Raw genomic sequence first — 16,380 nt, 5'->3', positions numbered from 1 at the left:
TTCGTCGCGCCCGGATGAATGGAATACTTTGACTTATGTGCTTCATCGAGTAGCACTTGTCGATAATCACCCATCTTAGGCACCCATACTCCTCCTTAAAAAGACAACAAACCATACGAGCCCATAGTAATGAACTCCGATTGCCCCATGATTCGTTCTGCATGTATGTTGTGAACCTAAGCCTCTATTTGAATCACACCAAGTTTTTCAAGAAAATCGTTAGTAATAATCATACGTAACAATCCCAATCGTAACGCCGGGTGATGACTCTTTCGACTTAATGCATCCGCGACCACATTCGCCTTGCCCGGATGATAAAGTATCTCACAATCATAATCTTTCACCACATCCATCCACCTACGTTGCCGATAATTCAAATCTCGTTGATTAAAGAGATGTTTCAAACTCTTATGATCCGAATAAATCGTACTCTTGACACCATACAAGTAGTGGCGCCAAATTTTTAACGCATGCACAACCGCCGCCAACTCAAGATCATGAGTCGGATATCTCGTTTCGTGTTCCTTTAGTTGTCGAGAGGCATAAGCGATGACTTTACCTCTTTGCATTAGAACACACCCGAGCCCATTTAACGAAGCATCACAATAAACCGTTATGTTTTCCATTCCTTCCGGCAACACTAACACCGGAGCTTGACACAATTTCTCTTTTAGCAATTGAAAAGCAATTTCTTGCTCGTTCTCCCAAGTAAATCTCGCGTTCTTCCTCGTCAATTTCGTCAACGAAGAAGCTATCTTAGAAAAGTCTTGGATAAACCGACGATAATATCCAGCCAATCCGAGAAAACTTCGGATTTTCGTAGGCGTAGTCGGTCGTTCCCAACTCTTCACCGTCTCTATCTTCCTCGGATCTACTTGAATACCATCTTTGTTTACAATGTGGCCAAGGAATTGAACCTCCCTTAGCCAAAATTCACATTTGGAGAACTTAGCATACAACTTCTCCTTTCGTAACGTCTTCAATACTTCGCACAAATGACGCTCATGTTCGTTCATATTTTTCTAGTAGACTAGTATGTCGTCAATGAACACAATCACCGACTTGTCCAACATAGGTTGGCACACTCGGTTCATAAGATCCATGAATGCCGCCGGTGCATTCGTAAGACCAAAAGGCATTACCACAAACTCAAAATGCCCATAACGCGTTCGATAAGCCGTTTTCTCGATATCTTCCTCACGGACCCGCATTTGGTGATAGCCATATCGTAGGTCGATTTTAGAGAAATACATTGCACCTTGGAGTTGGTCAAACAAATCATCAATCCGAGATAATGGATAACGATTCTTGATTGTCACTTTATTTAACTCCCGATAATCGATGCACATCCGCATACTACCATCCTTCTTCTTTACGAATAAAATCGGAGCGCCCCATGGAGAAGCACTCGGTTGTATAAAACCCTTCTAGAGCAACTCTTGGGTTTGATTTAACAACTCTTGAATTTCCGTCGGCGCTAAACAATAAGGAGTTTTAGCAATGAGGGTAGCCCCCGGAACCAACTCAATGCGAAATTCAACTTGTCTTTCCGCCAGAACACCCGGTAACTCTTCCGGAAAAACGTCTTCGAATTCACTAACCACCGGAATTTCACGAATGGGTGGTGGCTCATCACGAGTATCAACAACATGGGCAAGAAAAGCCATGCCACCACTATCGAGGAGACGACGTGCCCGTGCAAAAGTGCATATCGGCACAAGTCTTCTACGCTTATCACCGTGAATAATTAACTCTCCCCCACTTGGGGCCTTTACATGAATAAATTTTTCATGGCATGCAATATCGGCTCTATTATGATCGAGCCAATCCATACCAACAACGATATCGAAATCGCCCAAAGTCATCGGGATAAGATCAATCTTAAAGTTTTCGGCACCAAAAATGACATCACAATTTTTACACACATCAACCACTAGCTCCGTCTTGCCGTCCGCTATTTCGACTTCTATCGGACGACTTAACTTTGCTAACGGTCTATTAAGTCTAGGCACAAATCTTGGAGATACAAACGACAACTTTGCACTGCTATCAAATAGGATCCTTGCCGAATTAGAGTTAACCATAAAAGTACCTGAAACAACTTCGTTGGATTGCTTGGCCTCATCATTGGTCATCAAGTAATTGCGACCCCTAGCCGTACCCGACGCTCTCTCCAACTTCTTCACATGATCATTATTCAAATCGGGACATTCCGGCCTCTTGTGTCCCTCTTTACCACAGTTAAAACAAGTAAGCTTGGTCGTCGCCTTGGTACAATCACGGGCGATGTGCCCTCTTTGATTACAATTATAACACGTGGGTCCAAAACCTCCGGAAGCACCCTTCTTCACACTATTAATGCTTTCGGAGCCTTTCTTGTTCTTTTTATTTGAAAAGTTTGAATAGCTCGAACCTTCAAACTTTCTCTTCGAAAAAGTGAAATCGCTTTTCCTTGGAACCTCCGGCTCAAAACCCCTAGCCAATTTGTATAAATCTTCAAATGACTTAGCCATTCCCCGGCTAATCTTAACCATCAACTCATCACTTAAAGTACGGTAGAAATCTAGCATCAACTTGTGATCGTCACCAACGTACTCCGAACAAAAACGAGTCTTTGCCAAGAAGGTAGACTTGAGAGTAACCAAGTCCATTGAACCTTGTCGCAAATGGTGCAACTCGTCCCGGATTTTATCAAGATCGGAAGAAGTTTGGTATTCTTGGAAAAATTCCTTCTTAAACTCCTCCCATGTCAAGCACATGCATTGCTCTTCACCATATAATTTGATTTTATCGTCACACCACAACTTGCCCTCTTCGCGCAACATGCTAGACCCATACCTCGTCTTCTTCTCAGGAGGACACTCCGCGGTACGGAACGCTCCCTCAATATCAGAAATCCAACAAGTGCTTTTCAATGGATCCCTCACCCCATTAAATATCGGAGGTTGAGTGTCCTTGAAATTTTTGTAGTGGAAATCCCGCCTTCCACCCCCACCATTACCTTCACCCCCTTCGCCTCGAGGATAAATGTTTTTAGCCTCTAAAGCCTCCTCTATTGCGGCTTTCATTCGATCATTTATCATTTCGGTCACCTGTCCATAGACCGACTCTTGGAAGACCTTTCGGACATCGTCAAGAAAATCCTTCTTTAGCCTTTTAAAGATGGCCTCAACCTTGGCCGTGAGTTCAACGTCCTCACTCGTACTTCCGTCATTGGTGTAGTGTCCATTTCTCATCTTCATTCTATAAAACGAAGTAAATTAAGCAACAAAACGAAAGGACTTAACACATATGTATATACATATACACCACACTACCCCATCTTGCTCAACAATCGTCATGCATCGCTTTTTTGACACGATTTGAACCTGTAACAATGGTAGCTAATCATTGTTACGCGAGCACATTGCATTAACTCACTAGTACCACGTCTATCTCGCTTGACGATTTCAAATACCAGACAAAACAATAGCGCATGATTAGTTCACATAAACCTATGCACTAACCAAAACCCGATTCGACTCAAAGTCCTACAAGTCCCGCATAATGCGCACACAAAAAGTCTAAGTCTAGGCGCCTATCTCAAGTCACCTAAATCCCTTAGACCATGCTCTGATACCACTTGTAACAACCCAAACCAGACCACCATCGAACCCGCGGAAAATATCAAAAAAAAAAAAAATGTTTTTTCAGCTAATGGCGCGGCGTGCCAGAAGGCCGCACGGCGCGCCGATCTGGTCTGTCCAAAAAGCCTTGAAATGCGAAAAAGATTGGCCACTTCCCGACATAATTAGACAAAACGCTTTTAACAACATATTCAAATATGTAAGACTAACACTATTCAAACATAAAATAAGTTTTACAAAGCGGGGCCCACATTGGCCATTTTACGAGTTTAATACTAAATATGAGTTTCGAACATCAAAAAGTTTAAGTACCAAACTACACTACGAGCATGGTGTTTGGGATTAAACTACCCAAGTCTCGGTCAAACTCCAAAAGCTAATATCCCAAAAGCGTTCTCTAACAACGACGGGATCTTTAATCCAAGATGATGCCCTTACCCTTGTCCACAACCGAACCTATAAAAAGGTAAACAACGAGAGGGTAAGCAAAGCTTAGTGAATGCAATAATTACACATACATATATATAACTCATCTATTTGCAATCACATTTACCAAATACCTCATACGAACTTGTAACTCAATTAGCATGCCATCTAACCCAAAACACTTAACAAGTCGTACATTAACACAAAACCGCATTAGCATATACTCAACACAATGTGTGTGTGTGTGTATATATATATATATATATATATATATATATATATATATATATATATATATATATATATAACAATATGCTAAAATAATCGACAATCTCAATATGGTTAACCATAAACGCTATGGTGCTACCGGCTCGTGGTTCACACCATACGCAATTGAGTCATACTCTTTTATAGTGCTACCGGCTCGTGGTTCACACTCGATGCTACCGGCTCGTGGTTCACATCTTATTTTATAGTGCTACCGGCTCGTGGTTCACACTCGATGCTACCGGCTGGTGGTTCACATCTAGTTTATAGTGCTACCGGCTCGTGGTTCACACTCGATGCTACTGGCTCGTGGTTCACATCTTATCGCACACATGTTATGGCACTACCGGCTCGATGGTTCATACCATAACACCCACAAATAAACGCGTCATATACACATACGTATAATTACTCCACTCACCTCAAAATCTCTTGTGAAAGATAATCAAGCTCGGAAATATTCAATGTAACGTACCTATTACATTACACATAAATCAATCACAAACTCAAGTTGGTCAACCAATTAAAACTCCACTCTAGTGTTATCTTGACCCATGGTGCAATTTCGACCCATTTACACCCTTAACCCTAATATTTGGGTTAACATCCCCAAAACCCTAATCATTAGCCAAGTTAGGTTTAAAATGCATTTCAACACAAGTTTTATGCATTACACAACAACATTAACTAACTTAGGTCCATTTCGACCCATTTGACCAATTTAAGGTCAACACACCCATTTTGGGTCATCCACTAACCCACTTAACATCCATTTACATATGTATAAGTGTGCTAGTAATTTCACTAACCAATTTAGGCTCATAAACATAAATTGATACTTTGGAAACCCTAGTTAGTCATCTTTGAGTCTACATGACCCAAATTTACCCTAAACCCCCAAATCACTAGCAAAATGGGTTTTATGTGCAACACTAACCCAAACCCTAACCCTTAATACAATTAAAGTAAGAAATTGGGTTTTATAACTTACCAACACAATCACCATGTAGCTAGCGACTAGATGAACAACTTTAGAACTCGCACTAAGACCCGATTCAACCTCCTTCTTCCTTTAATGGAGCTCTCTCACTCTAGAACTTCCTCTCTCTCTAGGATTTAATGGAAAGTGATAAGGTAGATGGAAATGGAGTAAATGAGGCTCCAAAACTGATCTAGAGCCTTTAATTCGGGCCCCCATGTATAATTACCAAAAAGCCCTCAAAATATCTAATTTAAAAAGAGAAGGGAATCTGTCACAGGCTACTGTCGCGGCGCGCCATATACTTGCGCGGCGCGCAGATCCCCCAGATCAGAATCCGTCCCCTTTTTAAGATGTACAACAAAAACCCCACTTCAAGTATCTTAATTACACTTATGTACACATGATAATGCTAAAAACGAACATATATTTCATAGCATTATTCCTCAAGAAAGACAAGCTTTTAGTTGCAATTGTTCTATTTACAAGTGATATTCGTTTAAATAATAAAAGGTAAAGACAAAAGACAGATTCGATGAATTGAAGACGCAAACGACCAAAAAGCTCAAAAATACAAAATACAATCAAAGAGGTTCCAATTATTGATAAGAAACGTCTCGAAATTACAAGAGTACAAGATTCAAAACGCAAAGTACAAGATATTAAATTATACGCAAGGACGTTCGAAAATCCAGAACCGGGACCAGAGTCAACTCTCAATGCTCGACGCAACGGACTAAAAATTACAAGTCAACGGAGTACAAGAATATAATATAATATATATATAATTATATATATTATATTATATAATAAATAAATAAGCAGCCCACGTTTTTGTAGACTTTTGAGTCTCCCCAGCTGGCCATGCGATCGCATGGCCTTAAAGGGCAAAGCTCATGCGATCGCATGGGCCTCTTTTCCAGCCCACATGCCTATAAAAATCGAGCTTTGGTGCAACAAATATCAATCCATCAATCTCTCTATCTATATGTAAATGTATATATATATTTATATTTTAATTTTAATTTCTAATAATAAGGGTATGTTAGCGCATATTGTAAGGGTGTAAGTCAAAATTCTGTCCGTGTAACGCTACGCTATTTTTAATCATTGTAAGTTATGTTCAACCTTTTTACATTAATGTCTCATAGCTAAATTATTATTATGCTTATTTAATCCGAAGTAATCATGATGTTGGGCTAAAAATACTAAAATTGGGTAATTGGGCTTTGTACCATAATTGAGGTTTGGACAAAAGAATGACACTTGTGAAAATTAGACTATGGGCTATTAATGGGCTTTATATTTGTTTAACTAAATGATAGTTTGTTAATTTTAATATAAAGATTTACAATTAGACGTCCCTATAAATAACCATATACACTCGATCGGACACGATGGGCGGGGTATTTATATGTACGAATAATCGTTCATTTAACCGGATACAGAAATGGATTAATAGTCTATGGAATTATTAAAACAGGGGTAAAATTATGTACAAGGACACTTGGCATAATTGATAACAAAGTATTAAAACCTTGGGTTACACGCAGTCGATATCCTGGTTTAATTATTAAACAAAGTAATAAAATCTTGTTACAGTTTAAGTCCCCAATTAGTTGGAATATTTGACTTCGGGTATAAGGATAATTTGACGAGGATACTCGCACTTTATATTTATGACTAATGGACTGTTATGGACAAAAACCAGGCGGACATATTAAATAATCCAGGACAAAGGACAATTAACCCATGGGCATAAAACTAAAATCAACACGTCAAACATCATGATTACGGAATTTTAAATAAGCATAATTCTTTTATTTCATATTTAATTTCCTTTATTTTATATTTAATTGCACTTTTAATTATTGCACTTTTATTTATTGTTTTTGTATTTAATTGCACTTTTAATTATCGTACTTATTAATTATCACAATTTTATTTTATCGCACTTTTATTTATCGCAATTTCCTTATCGTTATTTACTTTATGCTTTAAATTAAGTCTTGTATTTATTTTTAATATTTTACATTAGGTTTTAACTGCGACTAAGTTTTAAAATCGACAAATCGGTCATTAAACGGTAAAAACCCCCCTTTATAATAATAATATTACTTATTTATATATTTGTATTTTTATAAATTAAAACTAATATAGCATTAAGCTTTGTTTAAGAGATTCCCTGTGGACGAACCGGACTTACTAAAAACTACACTACTGTACGATTAGGTACACTGCCTATAAGTGTTGTAGCAAGGTTTAAGTATATCCATTCTATATATAAATAAATATCTTGTGTAAAATTGTATCGTATTTAATAGTATTTTCTTGTAAAAATTAATAGTATTTTATACCCCTTAGCTTTAACATCAAGTATTTTTGGCGCCGCTGCCGGGGATTCGAAATCTAGCTTAAAAGCCGGAAGCGCAACGCTAAATAAAAAAAAATATTTTTATTTTTAGTTTACTTTTATAAAAAATACGCTTTTGTAAAAGTACGTTTTAAATATTCAAAAATATAAAAAGAAAAACAAAAATATAAATATTTTTAAGAGTTTGTTAAATATATAAGTTTTATAAAGTTTCTTTATTTTTATTATAGTTTGTAAAAATATAAATTTTATTTCAATATTTTGTAATTATATAAATATTTAAAACAGAATTTAAAACAAAAAAAAAATAATAATAAACTCTCGGGCCTGCTACTGTAGCAGCCCGTAACCTGGCCCAAAATCCAAGCTCATGCGATCGCATGAGCCCGAAGGCATATTTTCATGCGATCGCATGAGATCGTCTGACACGCCACAGTTTACACTAATTCAGCATTTATTACGGGTATTATTTATTATTATTAATTTAAAACCCTAATTAGGTTTTAATATTTAATTAGTTAGTTTAGATTTTAATTAATTTATGTATTTAGGTTAATTAGTTTAAATAATTTATAAAATTAATACTTTTATAAAATAAATAATATAAAAATAATATTTTTATAAAAATTGTACTTTTTACAACTTTTAGTATATTTTTATATTTTGTCCCTTTTTAATTATTTTAGTGTAATATTTGTATTTTATCACTCGTACTTAGTTTTAAACTTAGTTTTTGCCATAGTTATTTTTATTTCTAGATTTTTAGGCTTTGCCGTAAAATCCCTTAAGTGCTTTCTCTTTAGACTAAGATTTAGGTGCTTTAGAATTTTGCGACGCCATTTTTATATTTTAGTGCCTTTTTAAGATATTGCCATTTGGGATATAGTTTTTCTTGTAAGCTTTAATATTTTTAGACGCAACTTTTAATTCTTAGTTTTTAGTTCTTTTTTAAGTTTCAACGCGCTACTTTCTTATTTTTATTTTTCGACGCCTTTTACCTATGTATCAATTATCACTCCAATTAATAATCTCAATTTGCAATTTTAATTTTAAGTTACTAATAATAATAAGGTTGGGTTAGTCGAATGTTTTAAAGTTTTATAGTCACTCTTTTTCTTTCTTATTTTTCGACGCCTTTTATTTTTCAACCTTTTTTCTTTTTCGACCTTTTCCGGCGCGCTCTTTTTCTTTCTTATTTCTCGCCATTCTAGTTTTTAGGACTTAGAATTTTTCTACTTCTTCTCTAAATTTCTTTAAATTACGAAAATTTATTTTAAGTGGTTAAATTGATAGACATCAAAATTTTCTGGTTCGTAGTAATAGTTGGATTTGTACGTGGACCGGGTTATTGGAGCCAAACAGTACTCAATTATATTGAGACCAAACGAATCCTGCCCCTCTGCTGCATCTTTTGGCTATTCGAAACGTGCGCAAAATCAGAAAAGTCTATTAATTGGATAACTTATATAATTTTTCTTTCCTTTTAAAAACTAATAGGATATTCAGTGAATGCACCGAGCAAAACGTTCACCACCTTTTGTACGTTCACCACCTGTAAATCGATCAAGACATCTAGCTAATATTTTCGCCATTGATTTTTCTTTAGAATCGTCATCCAGTTGACCAAGTACTCCAATTTAAATTTCCGATAATCCATTTTTTGAACCCGACCTCACAATTGAGAATCCGGAGAATATTCAGGGACGATTCATAGATCCTGAAACATTAATTTTTCCTCCGGAACCACCAATCATTCAAACAGAGATTGTTGAGGAACGAACCATTAAATCAGAATCCTCTAGTGATTCAGATTCAACAAATTCAATCATGGAGAATCTGGAACCTTTAAGTATGGAAGACCGAATGCGAGCTAAACGCACTGGCCAAGGTCACGCAATTACTTATCCTGACATTAATGCGCCAGATTATGAAATCAAAGGACAAATTCTACACATGGTGACTAATCAATGCCAATTTAGTGGTGCGCCGAAGGAAGATCCAAATGAACATCTTCGTACCTTTAATAGGATCTGCACACTATTTAAAATAAGAGAAGTTGAGGATGAACAGATATATCTCATGTTATTTCCCAGGACTTTAAAGGGAGAAGCCAAAGATTGATTGGAATCGTTACCTGAAGGGGCGATTGATACATGGGACGTTTTAGTTGAAAATTTTCTTAAACAATTCTTTCCGGCATCTAAAGCAGTAAGACTTCAAGGAGAAATTGTTACATTCACACAAAAACCAAAAGAAACTCTATATGAGGCGTGGACTAGATTTGGAAAGTTATTAAGAGGATGTCCGCAACATGGTTTAGACACTTGTCAAATAGTACAAATATTCTACCAAGGATGCGACATCACTATAAGGAAAGACATCGATATAGCAGCTGGTGGTTCCATTATGAAGAAAACTGAAACTGATGCTTACAAAATTATTGATAACACTGCTTCCCACTCACATGAGTGGCACCAAGAAAAAGATATCATTAGATCATCTAAAGCAGCTAGAGCCGATTCTAGCCATGACTTAGATTCCATTTCTGCAAAGATAGATGCTGTCGAGAGACGAATGGAAAAGATGACTAAAGATATCCACTCAATACGAATTAGTTGTGAGCAGTGTGGAGGAACACATTTGACAAAAGATTGTCTCAGTATTGAACTAACAATGGAACAAAGAGAGAATGTTTCATACATAAACCAAAGGCCTGGAAATAATTATCAGAATAATTATCAACCGCCAAGACCAATTTACAATCAAAACCAGAATTATAATCGAAATGTTCCATACACCAAACAACAAGGTCCTAGTAATCAACAAGTATCCAATAATACTTACAACCAGCAAAGACCTAATTTTCAAAACAAACCACCACAAACCGATGATAAAAAGCCAAATTTAGAAGATATGATGACGAAGCTAGTTGAAACTCAAACACAGTTTTTCACATCTCAAAAACAAACCAATGAACAAAATGCTCAAGATTTAGAAATCAACAAGCTTCTATTCAAAATTTGGAACAAGAAGTAAGTAACCTAGTAAGGTTAATAGGTGAAAGAAAACCGGGAAGTTTACCTATTGATACAAATGCAAACCCCCGGAATGAAACAGCTAAAGTCATTACCACAAGAAGTGGTACAACACTTAAACCATCTGAAATACCTGTAATTTCTGATGAAGCTATTCCTACTCCACAAGAACCACAACCTGAACAAGATAAGGAAAAAGAACCGATAGTTGAAAAGGTTAATGAAGATAACACAGTTAAAGCTAAACCTTATGTTAAACCATACCAACCACCACTTCCTTACCCGAGTAAAATGAAGAAAGAGAAACTTGAAGCCGAGCAATCCAAATTCTTGGATATGTTTAAACAGATAAATGTAAATCTTCCTTTCATTGATGTGATTTCAGGAATGCCTAGATATGCTAAATTTCTAAAAGATCTAATCTCGAATAGAAAGAAAATGGAAGAACTCTCGGCTGTTACTATGAATGCTAATTGTTCAGCAGTGCTGTTGAATAAGATACCAGAAAAATTATCTGATCCAGGAAGTTTCACAATTCCATGTTTTCTGGGTAGTCTTAGTTCAATAGAAGCATTGGCAGACTTAGGTGCTAGTATAAATCTAATGCCGTATTCACTATACGCTAAACTAGACCTTGGAGAATTGAAACCAACAAGAATAAGCATACAACTAGCCGATAGATCAATAAAATATCCTAGAGGGGTAATGGAAAACATGCTAGTTAAAGTTAGTACTTTAGTATTTCCAGTAGATTTTGTTGTTCTGGACATGGAAGAAGATTCTCAAGTTCCTCTCATATTAGGAAGACCATTCTTAAACACGTCTAAAGCAATGATAGACGTGTTTGGTAAGAAACTGACCCTAAGTATAGAGGATGAGAGTGTTACCTTTTCAGTTGATAGAGCAATGCAACAACCACAATCTGCAGATGATACATGTTATTATATTCAAAGTATAGATTCACATGCATAATTGTTAGAAGAATTTCCAGAATTACAAGGAACAGGAGAATGTTCTTTGGGAGAAGCAACTGAACCAATTGATGAAACTGAAATGGTAGCTACACTAATAGCTAATGGATATGAACCAACAACAGAAGAAATTCAAATGCTAAAAGAAGAAGACAGATATCGATATAAATCATCGATAGAAGAACCTCCGACATTAGAGTTAAAGCCATTTCCAAACCATTTGGAATACGCTTATTTACATGGTGAATCTGAATTACCTGTAATAATATCGTCTTCTCTTACTGAAAATGAAAAATCTCATCTCATTTCTGTGTTGAAAGCTCATAAACCAGCAATTGCATGGAAGATTCATGATATTAAAGGAATAAGTCCTTCGTATTGCACACATAAAATTCTTATGGAAGAAGGTCATAAAACGTATGTGCAATGCCAACGAAGACTAAATCCTAATATGCAAGATGTTATTAAAAAAGAAATTATTAAACTGCTTGATGCAGGTTTAATTTATCCAATTTCTGATAGTCCATGGGTAAGCCAAGTTCAATGCGTACCTAAGAAGGGTGGCATGACTGTCATCACAAATGAGAAAAATGAGCTTATTCCTACTAGGACTGTAACAGGATGGTGTGTATGTATTGATTATAGAAAATTAAATGACGCCACCAGAAAAGATCACTTTCCCTTACCTTTCATTGATCAAATGTTGAAAAGATTAGCCGAAAATAGTTACTATTGTTTTCTTGATGGATTTTCCGGATATTTTCAAATTCCAATAGCACCCGAGGACCAAGAGAAAACCACATTCACGTGCCCTTATGGTACTTTTGCTTACAAATGCATGCCATTTGGACTTTATAACGCCCCTGCAACCTTTCAAAGGTGCATGATGGCGATTTTTCACGAAATGATAGAAGAATGCATGGAAGTTTTCATGGATGACTTTTCAGTCTTCGGTGATACTTTTGAAACATGTCTAGGTAATCTAGAACGAATGCTTATTAGATGCAAACAATCAAATCTAGTTCTTAATTGGGAGAAATGCCATTTCATGGTTAAAGAAGGCATCGTTCTTGGACATAAAATTTCAAAGGAAGGAATTGAAGTGGATAGAGCTAAAGTAGATGTAATTGCTAAACTTCCACATCCCACCAATGTTAGAGGAGTTAGGAGTTTTCTAGGGCATGCCGGTTTTTACCGACGTTTCATTAAAGATTTTTCTAAAATTTCCACTCCTATGAATAAACTCCTAGAAAAGGATGCTCCATTCATCTTTTCAGAGGAATGTATCAAATCTTTTAATATTCTTAAAGAGAAACTCACTAATGTGTAACGACCCGGATTTTTCCGATCGTTTTATACTTATGAGATTAATATTTACATAAAATAAACCTTACCAACATGATAAGCAATCCAAACTGTTGAGACTTATGTTTTTGAAAAGAGTTTCACACAACGTTTGACCGTCCAATTTGACCAATGATAACACGAACTATATAACACACGATAATTATACGATTATGTATATGTACATATCTATACATATTTAACATGATTTAAGGATGGTTTAACATTTCATTGTGAACTAACAACAATGAGTTATAAGTATACTTTGAGACCACTAACTTAAGTTTTCAAAACGATAACTATATGTAACATTCTTTGACATATATACTTACAATATATAATGTGTTGGTGATCTATGTCACCAATATGATTTAAGTGTAATGGGATTAATTTGTAACCAAAATAATCTTGATAAATATCGAACAAGTTTGGGGAAGTGTGGAGTGCACACTTATTTGAACTTGTCTTGATTATGACGGGGGTTCGGGGGCAGCGCCCCCGATAAGCGGGGTCCAAGGGGTGGCAACCCCTGGCGGGGTCCAACATTGCTTTATTAAAAATGTCTTAAAATTTTATTTTGGCCCAGTTTGACCCAAAAATAAAAGCCCAGTTTTGAGCCTCTTTTACAGTTATAAACCCGTCCATATTTGAATTCTCGTTCCGATTCCTCAAAATTTCTACAAGTATATCTAGGGTATATGCAACCGTATCATACCCAGCTTCTATACGTATTTACTATTGGTATATACCAACAATAAACTTCAATGATCAGCCACTAGACATGATGTTACATGTGGGAACCAGCCATTTAACCTCATGTGTGACTTTTGTGCAAGAAAACAAACTAAATCTCCTATATATCCATCCCATAATCATGCTATTTTGCACACACACACATACAATTTCATTTCCAATTTTCTTTCAAGTTAATTCACTCCCTAATCTCTTCATTTACCTACTCAAGAACGTATCAATATAGTCATCCGATTTCAAGGAGATTACTTCCAATCTTTCAATCCCACTCCACCACTCTTTTGATTCCAAGATTTTTCTTACCTTTTCCAGTAGCTTTGTCCAAGTAACTTGAGGTAGTAACCTTATTCATAACCTTATTCAATTCATATTTATATAGCTATCTTATTTTGTGTTATAAAATTTTAACAACAAGAACATAGTTTGAGTGATTTCAAACTTGTTCGCAAACTAAATAGATCCTTCTAATTTGATTTTTAAAAACACTTCAAGACCTGTAATATATCATATTATGACAAAATCAGATTAATCATATCTTGGCTAATTAACATAATATTTAATATATATTTACTTATGATTTGATTTTATATATTTCAGGACCACCCGTAAACAACACGAGAAGATTAACCATAAGACCTCATGATTGTACGCAACACGTCATTTGACAACACGGTACTTTATATACGCAACACGTCATTTGACAACATGGTACCATGGGTCAAGATTAATTCTGATCAATACGAATACGATGGGGTCTTTATTTTATTTAAGCAACTAATTGTGGACCACTAACATCGGACTGCTAACTACGGACTAAGAAAATATTAAAAGTATTAAAAGTATATATATATATATATATATACATGTAATGATTACTTGAAAAGAAAATATGTTGATATATTATATATATGGTTAGGTTCGTGATATCTATCGGAGACCAAGTCGAGTTAAATACCTTCAAGACAAAAGTGAGTATATAGTCCCACTTTTAAACTCTAAATATTTCGGGATGAGAATACATGCATTTTATGATTTACGTTATGGACACAAGTGATTAAAAATATATATTCTACGTTGAGTTGTACCACTAGCATACTTCCCTGTAACTTGGTAACTACTATTTACATGAGGTATTGTAAACGCGAATCCTGTTGATAGATCTATCGGGCCTGACAACCCCAACCGGACTGGACGACCAGTATTCAACGGTTGCACAGTACTTCGTTTCGGTGACTACACTTGGTACGGTGTAGTAAGATTTCATAATAAAGGGAATATGCGACGTTGATTAAATGTTAAGTATGGTTATCAAGTGCTCAACAACTTAGAATATTTTTATTAAAACGTTTATATATGAAATCTTGTGGTCTATATTCATAATGCTGCCGGCATTAAACCTATATCTCACCAACTTTATGTTGACGTTTTAAGCATGTTTATTCTCAGGTGATAACTAAAAGCTTCCGCCGCAACATGTTGAATTTAAGCAAGATCTTGAGTATGCATATTTGTGTCAAAAATAAAACTGCATATCGGAGGATTTGTAATGTAAAATATGTTGGAGGTCGTATTGTTATTATCACATGTAAAGTTTGTAAGTCTAAGATTATCGCTAAACGATAATCATTATTAAGTTGTTTAAACCTTGTATTTGTAATAAAAGCTATGGTTTGTATTGTAAAAACGAATGCAGTTTTTGAAAAATGTCGCATATAGAGGTCAATACCTCGCGATGAAATCATATGTTATTGTATTCGTCCTTATGGTTAAGGTCGGGTTATGACACCTAGGGTGGTCCTTGTTGCCTAATGGGAACCTGAGACGACCCGACCCAATCCATAGGGACGAATACAATAACATATGATAACATTGCGAGGTACTTGACCTCTATATGATACATTTTACAAACGTTGCATTTATTCTTAAAAGACAAACTATCATTACATCAATATTTGACATTTTCGTCTAACATTTCATAATATCCAAATGACCTAATCTGTCATTTACTTATTTATATTCTCTATTGAACTCCAATGACTCGAATGCAACGTCTTTGTATCATGGCTTAAAAGGTCCCAAGTAGTATCCTTAACATGAGCTAATGCACAGCGGAAGACTTAATTCATACCTGAGAATAACATGCTTTAAAACGTCAACATAAAGTTGGTGAGATATATAGGTTTGATGCTAGCAGCGTTATAACAATGGAACACAAGATTTCATATATAAACATTTTAATAAAAATATTCTAAGTGGTTGAGCACTTGGTAACCATACTTAACATTTAATCACGTCGCATATTCCCTTTATTATGAAATCTTACTACACTGTACCAAGGTGTAGTCACGAAACGAAGTACTGTGCAACCGTTGAATACTGGTCGTCCAGTCCGGTTGGGGTTGTCAGGCCCGATAGATCTATCAACAGGATTCGCGTTTACAATACCACTGTAAATATTAGTTACCAAGCTACAGGGAAGTATGCCAGTGGTACAACTCAACGTAGAATATATTTTTCAGTTACTTGTGTCCATAGCATAAAACATAAAATACATGTATTCTCATCCCGAAATATTTAGAGTTTAAAAGTGGGACTATATACTCAC

Source organism: Rutidosis leptorrhynchoides, chromosome 5, assembly GCF_046630445.1.
Source record: "Rutidosis leptorrhynchoides isolate AG116_Rl617_1_P2 chromosome 5, CSIRO_AGI_Rlap_v1, whole genome shotgun sequence".
In the NCBI taxonomy this organism is placed as follows: Eukaryota; Viridiplantae; Streptophyta; class Magnoliopsida; order Asterales; family Asteraceae; genus Rutidosis; species Rutidosis leptorrhynchoides.
The sequence above is the reverse complement of the archived record's forward strand: the minus strand, read 5'-3'. Positions refer to the sequence as shown.